We start from the raw sequence: 15,309 nt of genomic DNA, 5'->3' as shown, positions 1-15,309 counted from the left end.
AAAAACGTCTTTCCGCGCTGGCAGCGGTCACAGGTATTGTCAACATAACTCTGTACGCAACAACAATGTTGTGAAATGAATCTCGAATGGGCCAAATGTACCGAAGACACTCTTAAAGGGAACCTTAACTGAACGGGGGGTAAAGAGTCTCACTTACCTGGGGCTATTACCAGCCCCCTGCAGCAGTCCTGTGCCCTCGGAGCTGCTCTGGAATCCTCCGGTCCCCCGCTGTCACTTAGTTTCATTTTTGACGACTCACCAGTCGGCCGGCCGCCATGCGTATTATTGGACGCATTCCCTACTGCAATTAGCGCTGTTGCAAACCGCAACGTATACAAAAATACGCGTTGCCGCATATCTACGCGCTAATTGCAGTAGGGAAAGTGTCCAATAATACGCATGGCGGCCGGCCGACTGATGAGTCGTCAAAAACAAAACTAAGTGACAGCGGGGGACCGGAGGATTCCAGAGCGGCTCCGAGGGCACAGGACTGCTGCAGGGGGCTGGTAATGGCCCCAGGTAAGTGAAACTCTTTACCCCCCGTTCAGTTAAGGTTCCCTTTAAGCTGTATTCATGTTTTCAGGAGGCATTTCTAGAAAAATCTTCAATTCTCCACATAAATCGATTCTATCCAAATCGTGTGAATCTTCTGTGCATAACTTGCTGTCCAAATCCATGCAGCATTTTAACAAATCGTTGTCGTTCAATGCCTGCAAACTCTTCAACTTGTACAGAAATCCAAAGATTGAAGCATACTCTTCCAGCTGTTGGAATCTTTTTTCCATTGAGCTCAGTGCTTGATCCACTAGCCATAAGAAGTATCCTGTTCTGAAGGCCTCCTCCGGCGAAAATGTTGATTCATCGTTACTCTCATAATTGAATTGTTTTTTTTCTTCCGTGCGACTCTACGTTCTTTGAATTTCTGTTCTACATTTATTTCGAATGCAATTGTCAATTGCTTTGATCATAGCACCAGAGAATCCGGTTTCCCGATACTTTTTCAGCAAAGCAACAAGGCCTTTGATTTGCTGTATTGCCACATAAAGCTGCATGTCCGCTGATTGCAAAGTTTTGCTGACAGTATTCACAGCAAATAAAATGTCGTACCAAATGATTAAGTTCAGAATAAACTTGAAGCTTCCAAGCTCATAGTTTGCAAGACATTCTGATTCACTTTTCACTAGCGGATCATTGGTGGTATTAGTGACAGTCAGCCTCCCTGACTTCTCTTATCTGATAACGTAGTGCTTTCACACTTTCAAGGCGGCACTCCTACCGTGTTTCTGACAGTGATTTTGTTGTCATGAAAGGCACGGCTTCTTCCAAAATTTTCCACCTTTCAGTCGACCCAGCAAAACATTTATATATTTTCTGTATGACACCAAAAAATGTCACTGCTTGGAAGCTGAATTTAGCAATGTCTCCTAAAACAAGGTTAAGATTATGGCAGCCACAAGGAGTGTAAAATGCTCGACTATTCATGCGTAGAATGTGCGTTTGAACTCCTTGGTGCTTTCCCTTCATGTTTGCACCATTGTCGTACCCCTGTCCACGACAATCGGCAATGTTCAGACCATGGTTCTCCAGTGCGGCGAGAAGAGCCTCTGACAATTCCTTTCCTGCTGCGTTGTCCACATCCAGAAATTCAATGAAGTGCTCTACCGCCCTCACTTCTGGAGCTGATACATCCACAAAACGCAATATAAGGGACATCTGCTCTTTGTGGCTAACATCAGGTGTGCAGTTAAGGATGACAGCAAAATATTTGGCGCGTTTATTCACTTTATCAATAATTTTCCCTTTAAAGCTAATGTTACCCCTGCTAAAAAAAAAAAAAGTCAGATACTCACCTAAAGAGAGGGAAGGCTCTGAGTCCTAATGAGCCTTCCCTCTCCTCTCCCGGTGCCCTCAGGATCCTCCGTTCAAATCCCCCGCTGCGGGGGACTTCGGAAGTCTTCGGGAGCCGAGTCCTCTCGAAGATAGTTGGCTCCATACTGCGCACGCGCGAGTGCATCATAGACACGCGCGAGTGCGTCATAGAGGGCGCTCGCGCATGCGCAGTATGCAGCGGCCAATCTTCGGGAACTTCCGAAACCTCCCTTCGGTGGCGGAAGTGGCAGTATTTGACCGAAATGGTCGAACACTGCTGCGGGGGATCCTGAGCGAGACCGGGCACCGGGAGCAGAGAGGGAAGTCTCATTAGGACCGAGTCTTCCCTCTCCTTAGGCGAGTATCTGACTTTTTTTTTAGGTGGGTTCCCATTCTCTTTAACTGCTGACGCCATCAGATCGATGAGCTCATTTTGGATCCTATGCCCGAGGTAATGGTCATGTGCCTCTGCGTTCTTAATTCGTTGAACATGTTCTTGCATTATTGGATCAAACTTGGCCAGCATTTCAACTAATCCTAAAAAATGGCCGTTGTTAGGTGTATAAAGTTTCTCATTTTTACCACGAAATGCGTTGTTGTTTTCAGCAAGGTACTGCACAATTGCCAAAATTCTTGTTAAAGGGAAGGTTCAGGGAGGGAGGGTAAAAAATAAAAATCAATTTCCACTTACCTGGGGCTTCCTCCAGCCCGTGGCAGGCAGGAGGTGCCCTCGCCGCCGCTCCGCAGGCTCCCGATTGTCTCCGGTGGCCGACCCGTCCTGGCCAGGCCGGCTGCCAGGTCGGGCTCTTCTGTGCTCCAAGGCCCGGAACTTCTGCGTCCCACGCTGGCGTGCTGACGTCATAGGACGTCCTCCGGGCTGTACTGCGCAGGCGCAGTAGTTTTCTTTTTTCATTGGATGCACAACTTGGTATCAGAACTTGGTCAGCTGTCACTTCATCAAGGCGGTTGCTCAAATCCTCATTCTCAAGTCTTTCGCGTTTATCCGCTGACTTTGTTGGTACAATAAACTTCTCCAGCGCTCCCTTTTGCGTCTGAATGAAAGCTTCTTTGTTTTAAATTCAAATTTATGTACCTTCACATCATATTTGCACTTTAAGATAAAAGATGATGTGTGAGGTCCACACCTGTAGTGGGTGTGTCCCAGGTTTTAAAAGGTGTGAGCAGATCTCTGTATAGTTTGGGCTATGAATAAGGACACAATTGTCCAAAACATGTCAGCCTCTCTTTGCTGTTGTATGGATGTCTAATAAATATGGAAGCTACTTGTTGGTGAGTGCGCACATTTTCCCTTTGTACCAAATAAGAGTCAGGTAAACTGGGGAATGATCATTTATCAACAAGAAAAGTAATAGTGATTTTAACTTTTGGACTGCCTAGTTAGCATTCTTATTACTTGTTTAGCAGATAAAAATAAAGAATTGTTTTTTGATTTTATGACCGACAGTTTAAGATTTATAGTCAGTACTAGTGGTGGTTGACTGCTTAACCAAGATGGCTCACTTCATTCCCATGAAGAGAACTCCACCAGCAGCAGCAAAGACAGTGGACTATTTCATTAAGGAGATAGGTTGCATGGGCTCCCTCAGATATTCTCTGATTATGGGGTACAATTTACCTCCAAATTCTGGAAAGATGGCAAGAACAAACCAGACAATGGAGCAGCACATCCATTGGTCTATGCTGCCTCTCAGGGTGATTGGGTGAGACTCTTACACATGGCTGAATGCACCTACAAAACTCCCTGCATTATTCGACTGGACAGACCCCATTATTTATCAACTGTGTACAATTCGTACCAACCTGAAGAGAGCTAAAGCTAGGGTTTTGCTGAAAAGAATAGGAGAGAATCCAGAGTTCCAAATTGGAAACAAGGTATGGTTATCTACTATTATTTTCAAACTGTAGTTTCCCTCTAAGAAATTGGGTCCTAAGTTTATTGACTCTTTTACTGTCGGTCAGAACATCAATCCAGTGGCCTCCTTGAAGTTGGAATTGCCATCTTCCCTTCAGATTCATCCAGTGTTGTATGTGGCTTGTTTAAAGAAAGTAGTTCCAAACAGTTTTCCTGGTCAACCTCTGGAGCATCTTTAAAGAGACTCTGTAACAACAAAAACCTCCCCTGGGGGGTACTCACCTCGGGTGGGGGAAGCCTCCGGATCCTAATGAGGCTTCCCACTCCGTCCTCTGTCCCACGGGGGTCTCACCGCAGCCCTCCGAACAGCCGGCGACTGTGCCGACTGTCAGTTCAATATTTACCTTTGCTGGCTCCAGCGGGGGCGCTGTGGCGACTTTCGGCACGGAAATAGACGAAAATACCCGATCTCCGTCGGGTCCGCTCTACTGCGCAGGCGCCGGAAACTTGCGCCTGCGCAGTAGAGCAGACCCGACGGCGATCGGGTATTTCCGCCTACTTCGGCGCCGACAGCCATCAGAGCGCCTGCGCAGGAGCCAGGAAGGTAAATATTGCGTCACGGCTGTACGGAGGGCTACAGCGAGACCCCCGAGGGACGCAGGACGGCGTGGGAAGCCTCATTAGGATCCTGAGGCTTCCCCCACCCGAGGTGAGTACCCCCCAGGGGCCGTTTTGTCGTTACAGTTCCTCTTTAAGGCCTTTTTCACATTGCGTTTGGTTGGCGTTAGCGTTAGGCATTTTTTTATGCTTTTTTAAAGCGTTTTCTGGCGATTTCTGTGCGGTGGGCGGTTTTTAGAAGCGCGTTTTTGCGTTTTTTGACAGTCCTAGAAAGGGGAAAGGTGTGTCAATAATTAAAATAAATGTTAATTAAGCATTCTATTAGCTAGGATATATAATGCCTTGTGGGTTTGTAGTGAGGAGTTTGTGATGGCAGAGGAGTTGGTGGTTTTGTTACCGGCATTTGGCTTCATGAGGAGGAGATTCAGGCCTCGGAGGTTCTGGGTACATCATTTCCATGTTAACCGAGATTGTAAGGGTCAATTCCAGTCGATATACCAAGACTTGAGGGCTCATCCTGACAAGTTCTTTGTATACACCAGGATGACTATAGCAAGGTAAAGTGTTTTTTTTATGTTACCCTTTGCATGTTCTCCCTTGTCAATATAAAGATATAGTCGTGTGTTTGCATACTACATTGCCAATCTCCCACACCTTAATGACCTTCCAAACAGCAATGGGCAAGTAATTTGCGCCCAATGTACCCAAGTAACCAAGTAGATGTAGGGAACTTTGTGGTGAGCTGACTATGGTCTGAAGCCTTCCACAAGAAGTTTTAGCTAGAGCAGACAACAATAGAATGCCAAAGCGGAGTTTAAGAAGCCCGGGAAGGGCTCTACGGCATGCCCCCAGCCTGCCCAGCCAATCAGCAACCGGAGGTGGAACAATGTATGTCAGCTGACACGTTTTCTGAGAGCATAAAAGGTGCGACGCTGACCGTGCACGCGCCTATCCCCAGCTGCACAGCTGCAGACTGCGCACCATGTGACCGACCTCCCACACCAATGCCACCGACCCCCTCCACATCAACGCGGCCGGCCATGCCGGAAGTCCTAGATGCGCCGCCATCAACAGCGGCAGCATCTGTATAGGTAAGCGCAGGCTTGCTGACATTACCCCTCCCCTGAGGCGTGGTCTTCGAACACGCCAGAGTAGGTTTATCCGGGTGAGAAGTATGAAATTCAGAAATCAAATCAACAACATGAAGTATATGAGCAGGAATCCAAGATCTTTCTTCCAGGCCGTAACCTTTCCAATGCACAAGATACTGCAAAGAATTTCTCATTCTTCTGGAGTCCAGGATCTTCTCCACCTCCTATTCGGGTTCACCATCATAACAGGAGGAGGAGGGGAGGAGTCGGCATCAGCAGCAGACTTCAGGAGAGATACATGAAAAGATTTGGTGCCTTTCATGGAGGTCGGAAGAGACACTTTATAAGTAACATCATTAATTTTTTCAGAAATGACATAGGGACCAATATACTTAGGACCTAATTTGGCCGAAGGCTGGCGTAGACCAATGTTTTTGGTGGAAACCCATACTCTACCTCCCGGTGAAAACTCCTTGTGAGGAGAACGGTGGCGATCGACTTGTCTCTTCTGAGAAGCGAAAGTTTCCTTCAAATTCTGATTAACTTTAGCCCAAATTTCCTGCATCTTGGACCCCCATTCTTGCAAGACTGGAAAAGGTGTAGACAAAGAGGGAACAAACGAGAATTTGGGAGATTTTCCAAAGAAATGGTGAAAATTTCAAAGATGCGTTCAACAGGTGAGATGGGAGAATTCTGCGAACGGCAGAAACTGTACCCAAGCTTCCTGAGACTCAGAAACATAACAACGAAGGAATTGCTCCAGAGACAGATTGGTTCTCTCTGTCTGACCATTAGTCTGAGGATGAAATCAAGTGGAAAAGGATAGGGATATACCTAGGTGAGGGAGATAAACTGAACCCCTCTGTCGGAGACAATGTTTTCAGGTATACCATGCAAACGAAAGATATGCTCAATAAAAAGATCCGCTAATTCTTTGACAGAAGGCAACTTCTCCAGGGGTATGAAGTGTGCCATTTTGCTGAATCGGTCGACCACCACCCATATAACCGTCTGTCCCCGAGAGGAAGGGAGATCCACTATGAAGTCCATAGATATATGCATCCAAGGAGAACTAGGAACTGGTCATGGTTGCAAAGTACCAGTAGGAACATTCCTGGCAGCTTTGCTCCTGGTACATACAGTAAAAGCTGCCACAAAATCTTTACAATCGCTCCGAATGGAGGGCCACCAGAAATGACGCTGGAGCAATTCTTGCGTTCTAGCTATGCCCGGATGCCCAGCTATCTTACTGCAGTGAAACTGTTGAAGGATAGACAACCGCATCTGCAATGGAACAAAGAGACGCTCATAAGTTTTCCCAGGAGGCGCTTCTGTTTGAAACTGAGCAAGCGACTCTGACAGACCGTCTGACAATTCAATTGCGGAGATGACAATATTATCAGACAGAATATTGGTTGGTGTAACAGACGGACTCTCTTCAGGTTCGAAACATCTGGATAAAGCGTCAGGTTTCACGTTCTTGATTCCAGGCTTATATGTAATAGTAAACTTGAACCGAGAAAAGAATAGAGCCCACCGGGCCTGCCTGGGATTCAGTCTTTTAGCTCCTTCTATATACTCTAGATTTTTATGATCGGTATAAACAGTGATCATATGTTCTGCCCCTTCCAACCAATGCCTCCATTCCTCGAAGGCCATCTTGACTGCCAGCAGTTCCCTATTGCCAATATCATAATTACGCTCTGCAGGTGCAAATTTGCGTGAAAAAAATGCACAAGGTTGCAAACGCTCAGGCTGACCGGAATATTGAGACAAAACAGAAAAATACAAGAAACAGGAGACAAGAGAGGCCAGGCAGCTCCTCAGGGCAAGGGAACGGAAGTTCTGGCACCTGCTGCAAGCCAGAGCAGTACTTATATGTCCTATCGCCTGCAGCAACAAATTTCAGAAATAACAGAAGGGTGGTGACCTCTGCTGGTGGAAGAGAGTCCATACACATGGTTTATTGTGCCATCTGCAGGTGAGGTCAGGAATAAAAGACTTCAGAGCCATCTGCTGGTGGCTGGTGAAATAACTGACAAAATCATGCATTTGCTGCCACCAGTAGGAAGAAAAAGACATAGTTCCTGACACCCTTAAACAGAAATCTTTATACCTAGACAACTACTTGCAATGTTAGACAGACAAATCCAGCTTAGAGGAGGCATCTCTGCCTGGTACCAAACTATGATGCATAAACGAGTCAGTTTATTGGATAAATCTGCTATTTACTGGTCCTCGGAAATGCAGACCCCTATAACAACTAATATCTTTATCAGGGCCCATAACAACCTCAAAAAGGTATCTAAATGTGCCACTCACCCTGAGACCTCAAGGAAGATCTTCTATAAATTCTATACCTCTCCATGCTTGTTAGCCAGCTTTTCTACTGATCATTTCCCCTATTGCTGGAAAGGGTGTAATATGATAGGTACAGCTTTTCACCTATTATGGGACTGGCCCAAGATCAAGCTCTTATGGCAAGCTATTTTCCAAATAATTACGACAATTACAGGCTCACCGATAACAGGAAGTCCAGAACTAGCCCTGTTTCTTATATGCCTTAAAACATTTCCTATTAATTTCCAAATGCCAGTGGCGCACTTGTTATGCTTCACAAGACAAGCTACCGTATATACTCGCATATAAGCCGACCCCCCAACTTTTACCTGAAAAAACAGGGAAAAATGATTGACCCCCATATAAGCCGGGGGTAGGAAATGCTGGATTGGTGCAGGCCGCGTGATCCCCCCAGTGTGTCCCAGTATAGCTAGTATAGTGCCCAGTATGGGTAGGTAGTGCCTCAGTATAGCTAGTAAAGTGCCCAGTATAGCTAGTATAGTGCCCAGTATGGGTAGGTAGTGCCCCAGTATAGCTAGTATAGTGCCTAGTATAGATAGTATAGTGCCCAGTATAGCTAGTATAGCGCCCAGTATAGCCAGTATAGTGCCCAGTATAGCTAGTATAGTGCCCAGTATAGCTAGTATAGTGCCCAGTATGGGTAGGTAGTGCCCCAGTATAGCTAGTATAGTGCCCAGTATTGGTAAGTAGTGTCCCAGTAGAGCTAGTATAGTGCCCAGTATAGCTAGTAAAGTGCCCCAGTATAGCTAGTATAGTGCCCAGTATTGGTAGGTAGTACCCCAGTATAGCTAGTAAAGTGCCCAGTATGGCTAGTATAGTGCCCAGTATAGCGCCCCCCCTCCTCCTCCCCCTGCGGCCATCGCTGCTATTACCTGTTCAGCCAGCGGCCGCTTCCTCTAATCCGGGTTCCCCTCTCCATCATGTGTATAAGTGTATCACAGCAGCGCGCCCGGCGCTGCTGCTGTGACGAGGCAGGAAAGAGCGTGGTTTCCAGTAGCGGCGAAGTGTATCGCCGTTACCAGGGGAACCGCTCTTTCCTGCCTCGTCACAGCAGTGATACACTTATATGCATGATGGAGAGGGGAACCCGGATTAGAGGAAGCGGCCGCTGGCTGAACAGGTAATAGCGGCGGCCGCGGAGGGAGGGGGGGGGGCGCGGACCACCGACCACCACCACCCAAGACTCTCCATACAAGCCGACCCTCCAACTTTTGGCCCCTTTTTTGGGGGTCAAAAATTCGGCTTGTATGCGAGTATATACAGTATTTTAGGAGAATGGGCATCTGAACATATCCCTTCCTTGCCTTTTATAATTCAGACCACATAATGTAACCAAACTATGGAACACAGTCTCCGATTAAATTTCTTGTTGAAGTCTCCACCTCTAATACTAGTTCTCCCTTAGTATAATGAGATATGAAGTATACCCTACCAACACAGATTGTTAGTGGTACCTCCCTATTCTACTTAATGGATATAATACCTCCCCCCCTTGGTGCTCTCCCCCGCATTCTCCTTCCCTTCCCCCATCCCTCTGATGAGACAAACTGTCCACAACAGCTCCCCTTACCACAAGAAAATAGCAGGTAAGGTAAAGAGCTGCTGTTACTTTCACACCTCTGCATTGTTAGACCCTATATTGGTTTTTGGTTTATTAGTCTCTTAAATTTGTTACCTTATACATTAAATACCGTGTCGTGGTAACAAGATGATGACACTTTTCTAAATGATAGATTGAGGTCTCACATCTCTATCGATATTGATCAGAATCTTTCTTATATGTATACCCACGAAGATCAGTGCAGTTTCTAGGCTAAAATGCACTCAGGGCGAGGGTGTAAAAATTGTGCCCCCCCCCCCCCCCCCCCGAGCAAGGTATGGGTGCCCGCAGTATAGGTTAGCCAGGTCTAGTTGCACTTAGTATAGGTCCCCCCAGTATAGGTAGCCAGGCATAGGTGAGCCAGTATAGTTGCCCCCACTATTGGTTAGCCGGGTAGGTGCCTCCTGTATAGGTAGCCAGTATAGTTGCCCCTAGTATAGGTTAGATAGGCAGGCGCCCCCCCGGTATAAGTTAGATAGGTAGGTGCTCCAGTACAGGTTAGCTAGGTGGGTGCCTCTAATATAGGTAGCCAGAATAGTTGCCCCCAGTATAGGTTAGATAGGTAGGTGCCCCCAGTATAGGTTATTTAGGTAGGTGCCTGCAATATAGGTAGCCAGTATAGTTGCCACCTGTATAGGCTAGCTAGGTAGGTGCCCCCAATACAGGTTAGATAAGTGCCCCCAGTATAGGTTAGATAGGTAGCTGCCCCCCCAGTATAGGTTAGATAGGTAGGTGCCCCTCAGTATAGGTTAGATAGGTAGGTGCCCCCCAGTATAGGTTATATTAGGTAGTTGCCCCCCCAGTATAGGTTAGATAGGTAGGTGCCCCCCAGTATAGGTTAGATTAGGTAGCTGCCCCCCTCCAGTATAGGTTAGGTAGGTGCCCCCCAGTATAGGTTAGGTAGGTGCCACCCAGTATAGGTTAGATAGGTAGCTGCCCCCCAGTATAGGTGAGATTAGGTAGCTGCCCCCCAGTGTAGGTTAGATAGGTAGCTGCCCCCCAGTGTAGGTTAGATAGGTAGCTGCCCCCCAGTGTAGGTTAGATTAGGTAGGTGCCCCCCAGTATAGGTTAGATAGGTAGCTGCCCCCCAGTGCAGGTTAGATTAGGTAGCTGCCCCCCAGTATAGATTAGATAGGTAGCTGCCCCCCAGTGTAGGTTAGATAGGTAGCTGCTTCCAGTGTAGGTTAGATAGGTAGCTGCCCCCCAGTGTAGGTTAGATAGGTAGCTGCCCCCAGTGTATGTTAGATTAGATAGGTGCCCCCCAGTATAGGTTAGATAGGTAGCTGCCCCCCAGTGTAGGTTAGATTAGGTAGCTGCCCCCCAGTGTATGTTAGATTAGGTAGGTGCCCCCCAGTATAGGTTAGATAGGTAGGTGCCCCCCAGCGTAGGTTAGATTAGGTAGCTGCCCCCCAGCGTAGGTTAGATTAGGTAGCTGCCCCCCAGTATAGATTAGATAGGTAGCTGCCCCCCAGTGTAGGTTAGATAGGTAGCTGCCCCTAGTGTAGGTTAGATAGGTAGCTGCCCCCCAGTGTAGGTTAGATAGGTAGCTGCCCCCCAGTGTATGTTAGATTAGGTAGGTGCCCCCCAGTATAGGTTAGATAGGTAGCTGCCCCCCAGTGTAGGTTAGATTAGGTAGCTGCCCCCCAGTGTATGTTAGATTAGGTAGGTGCCCCCCAGTATAGGTTAGATAGGTAGGTGCTCCTCAGCGTAGGTTAGATTAGGTAGCTGCCCCCCAGCGTAGGTTAGATTAGGTTGCTGCCCCCCAGCGTAGGTTAGATTAGGTAGCTGCCCCCCAGCGTAGGTTAGATTAGGTAGGTGCCCCCAGGATAGGTTAGATAGGTAGCGGTCCCCTATAATGGAGGGGGGAGCCGGAGCCGCGGGGAGGGCAGCCCGACCTCTCCCTCCCTCTCCCGGGCCGCCCTCCGTGCTCCCCCCTCAGATGCATAGTCAGTGAGCAGGCAGGAAGCGCTGTTTACAACTCACCTGCCTGGCTCCAAGCGCTGCTCTCTCGCCGCCGGTCTTTTCCTCTCTGTATACATGCTGATACACACGCTGCTTCCGGCTAAACAGGAAGCAGCGTGTGTATCAGCATGTATACAGAGAGAGGAGACCGGCGGCGAGAGAGCAGCGCTTGGAGCCAGGCAGGTGAGTTGTAAACAGCGCTTCCTGCCTGCTCACAGACTATGCATCTGAGGGGGGAGCACTGAGGGCGGCCCGGGAGAGGGAGGGAGAGGTCGGGCTGCTCTCCCCGTGGCTCCGGCTCCCCCCTCTGTTATAGCGCCCCCCTCCCAACAGCGTCCCAGGCGGCGGCACTCCCCGCACGGCCCTAGAAACGGGCCTGACGAAGATATAGTATGGTATAGGTTCATAGAAGTATAAAACAGTAGATTATGATCTTGTGACCTATATCCTTGACTTATGTGTTCTCAAATACCTTTACATTCTGTTTATACATGTCATGTACATTGAACTATGATGATATTTATACCTGAATGTTTGTTACTGAAAAAGTACCCAAAAGTTGGTGAAAAAGTATTATTAAAATTATTTTTAGTATTTTCTTGCTTGCTGGTGGTTTAAAAGACATTTTGTATCGGATGACTGGTTGTTAGACAAGCTTCAAACCTTCTCCTTCGTACATCCTGACGAAAACTGCCGCTCTAGGGTATGGGACAGCTTCAATCCCTTATTTCGGGGTATACTAATAAGTGCTGTATCATTTTTTTTTTAAAACAGTCTATCCAAAAGGCTAATATCTACTCTCTATTCAGATCAACCCTCCCTCAGACTGTAAGCTCCCTTTTATTTCCAAATGGGAATCCGACCTTTACTTTGAACCTGATCAGGACAAGTGGACTGAACACTGGCCAAGGACAGCCTTTATAGCACCCACATAGAAGTTTCCATCTGCCTTGTCCATCGCAACTACCTTACTCCCCATAGGCTACACTTAATTGATAGCTCTGTGTCTGATCGGTGCTTCAGGGGATGCGGTAATCTGGGCTCCAGGGTCCATGTTTGGTGGACCTGTCGCAAGGTTTTCAATGTTTGCAATAAAATTATTCAACTTATCTCTCGGACCCTGCAAAAAAACTATCACTACAGGTCCTTCTCAAAAAATTACCATATTGTTATAAAACTCATTATTTTCCGTAATGTACTGATAAACATTAGACTTTCATATATTTTAGATTCATTACACACAACTGAAGTAGTTCAAGCCTTTTATTGTTTTAATATTGATGATTTTGGCATACAGCTCATGAAAACCCAAAATTCCTATCTCAAAAAATTAGAATATCATGGAAAGGTTCTCTAAACGAGCTATTAATCTAATCATCTGAATCAACTAATTAATTCTAAACACCTGCAAAAGATTCCTGAGGCTTTTAAAAACTCCCAGCCTGGTTCCTTACTCAAAACCGCAATCATGGGTAAGACTGCTGACCTGACTGCTGTCCAGAAGGCCATCATTGACACCCTCAAGCAAGAGGGTAAGACACAGAAATACATTTCTGAACGAATAGGCTGTTCCCAGAGTGCTGTCTCAAGGCACCTCAGTGGGAAGTCTGTAAGAAGGAAAAAGTGTGGCAGAAAACGCTGCACAACGAGAAGAGGTGACCGGACCCTGAGGAAGATTGTGGAGAAGGACCGATTCCAGACCTTGGGGGACCTGCGGAAGCAGTGGACTGAGTCTGGAGTAGAAACATCCAGAGCCACTGTGTACAGGCGTATGCAGGAAATGGGCTACAGGTGCCGCATTTCCCAGGTCACTTTTGAACCAGAACCAGCAGCAGAAGCGCCTGACCTGGGCTACAGAGAAGCAGCACTGGACTGTTGCTCAGTGGTCCAAAGTACTTTTTTTCGGATGAAAGCAACTTTTGCATGTCATTCGGAAATCAAGGTGCCAGAGTCTGGAGGAAAGAAGATAAGAAATGGAGACCGAGAGCCCAATATAGTGTAGTATATTATATGAAAACAGAAGAAATATAAATCGTAAGTATTGTACTTACAAACCTGGGTTGCTCTAAGGCAACCACTGTATAGGCAGGTGGGGAGATTAGGCCTGACCCCACTCAGGACTAAGATGTCGCTCTCTGTGGACAGAAGAAAGGAGGGTATGTCACCCTTCCACCAAGGGTGGTCAACTTGATGTATAAAAATACAGAGGCGCCAATAGGATAAAATTTAGATAAAAAGTTTAAAAACGTTTTGGTGGCGGTGGTGGACCGTCCACACACAAACAGACCAAAATGCTGTTGATTGAAGAAATAACAATTTATTCACATACTCCTAAACAATAACTGCAACGCGTTTCACGGGCAACATCCCGCTTCATCAGGCAATGAACAACCGGAGTATCTCACTGGAAATGACAGAAATGTAAAGCATATCAGGGAGCTGTATATGGATATAGTGTGTTGTATGGGTAAGGGAGCAAGGAATGGTAATATATTTTTCACATTGATGCACAGAAAATGGTGTATTAAAATAGTGTGCGTTAGAGGGGAATTTTATACTGGGGGCAAGTGTGGTATATATATAACGTGAGGGGGCGAGCTATATGTGAAGAAGGTGTGGGTGTTTGTTGTCTGACAACAGATATGTATAAGGGGACGAACAGTGAAAGGCATGGTAATAATGACAAGCGGGGGTGAAAAAGGTGTCGCTTGATTGTGACCTAAGTTGTAATGATGTGAAAGTAGTGTGCCAGATAACTAGTTTGTATGGAGTCTGGAGGAAGACTGGGGAGAGGGAAATGCCAAAATGACTAAAGTCCAGTGTCAAGTACCCACAGTCAGTGGTGGTCTGGGTGCCATGTCAGCTGCTGGTGTTGGTCCACTGTGTTTTATCAAGGGCAGGGTCAATGCAGCTAGCTATCAGGAGATTTTGGAGCACTTCATGCTTCCACCTGCTGAAAAGCTTTGTGGAGATGAAGATTTCATTTTTCAGCACGACCTGGGACCTGCTCATAGTGCCAAAACCACTGGTAAATGGTTTACTGACCATGGTATTACTGTTCTCAATTGGCCTGCCAACTCTCCTGACCTGAACCCCATAGAGAATCTGTGGGATAGTGTGAAGAGAAAGTTGAGAGACGCAAGACCCAACACTCTGGATGAGCTTAAAGAGAGTCTGAAGTGAGAATAAATCTGGCTACAGACCTCATAGATAGCAGGGGCATGTGTGCCCCTGCTAAACCGCCGCTATCGCGCCGCTAAACGGGGGTCCCTTCACCCCCAAATCCCCTCGGTGCAGCGGGGGAGCGCTTCCTGGTTGGGGCAGGGCTAACCGCCGCAGCCCTGCCCCACGCGCGTCTGTCAGCGCGTATCTCCGCCTCTCCCCCGCCCCTCTCAGTCTTCCTTCACTGAGAGGGGCGGGGGAGAGGCGGCGATGCGCCGCTGATAGACGCGACTGGAGGCAGGGCTGCAGCCGTTAGCCCTGCCTCCAGGAGCATCCAAGTCTGCAACTAAGTGTTGCAGTGGGGGGTTTGGGGGTGAAGGGACCCCCGTTTAGAGGCGCGATAGCGGCGGTTTAGCAGGGGCACACATGCCCCTGCTAACTATGATCTCTGAAGCGAGATTTATTCTCGCTTCAGAGTCTCTTTAAGGCCCCTATCGAAGAATCCTGGGCCTCCATAACACCTGAGCAGTGCCACAGGCTGATTGCCTCCATGCCACGCCGCATTGAAGCAGTCATTTCTGCAAAAGGATTCCCGACCAAGTATTGAGTGCATAACTGAACATAATTATTTGAAGGTTTACTTTTTTTTGTTTTAAAAACACTTTTCTTTTATTGGTCGGATGAAATATGCAAATTGTTTGAGATAGGAATTTTGGGTTTTCATGAGCTGTATGTCAAAATCATCAATATTAAAACAATAATGAATGTGTAAT

The 15,309-nt window shown here is 47.2% G+C and overlaps 1 pseudogene; it reads right to left on the bottom strand.

Moving 5' to 3' along the window:
- Nucleotides 1–560: 560 nt before the first annotated feature.
- LOC137514894 (uncharacterized) lies at nt 561–7,110 on the bottom strand (annotated as a pseudogene).
- Between the last annotated feature and the right edge of the window lie 8,199 nt (nt 7,111–15,309).

This window comes from Hyperolius riggenbachi, chromosome 1 (genome assembly GCF_040937935.1).
Source record: "Hyperolius riggenbachi isolate aHypRig1 chromosome 1, aHypRig1.pri, whole genome shotgun sequence".
Classification (NCBI taxonomy): domain Eukaryota; kingdom Metazoa; phylum Chordata; class Amphibia; order Anura; family Hyperoliidae; genus Hyperolius; species Hyperolius riggenbachi.
Note: the sequence above shows the minus strand (reverse complement) of the source record. Positions and strands in the feature narration are given on the sequence as shown.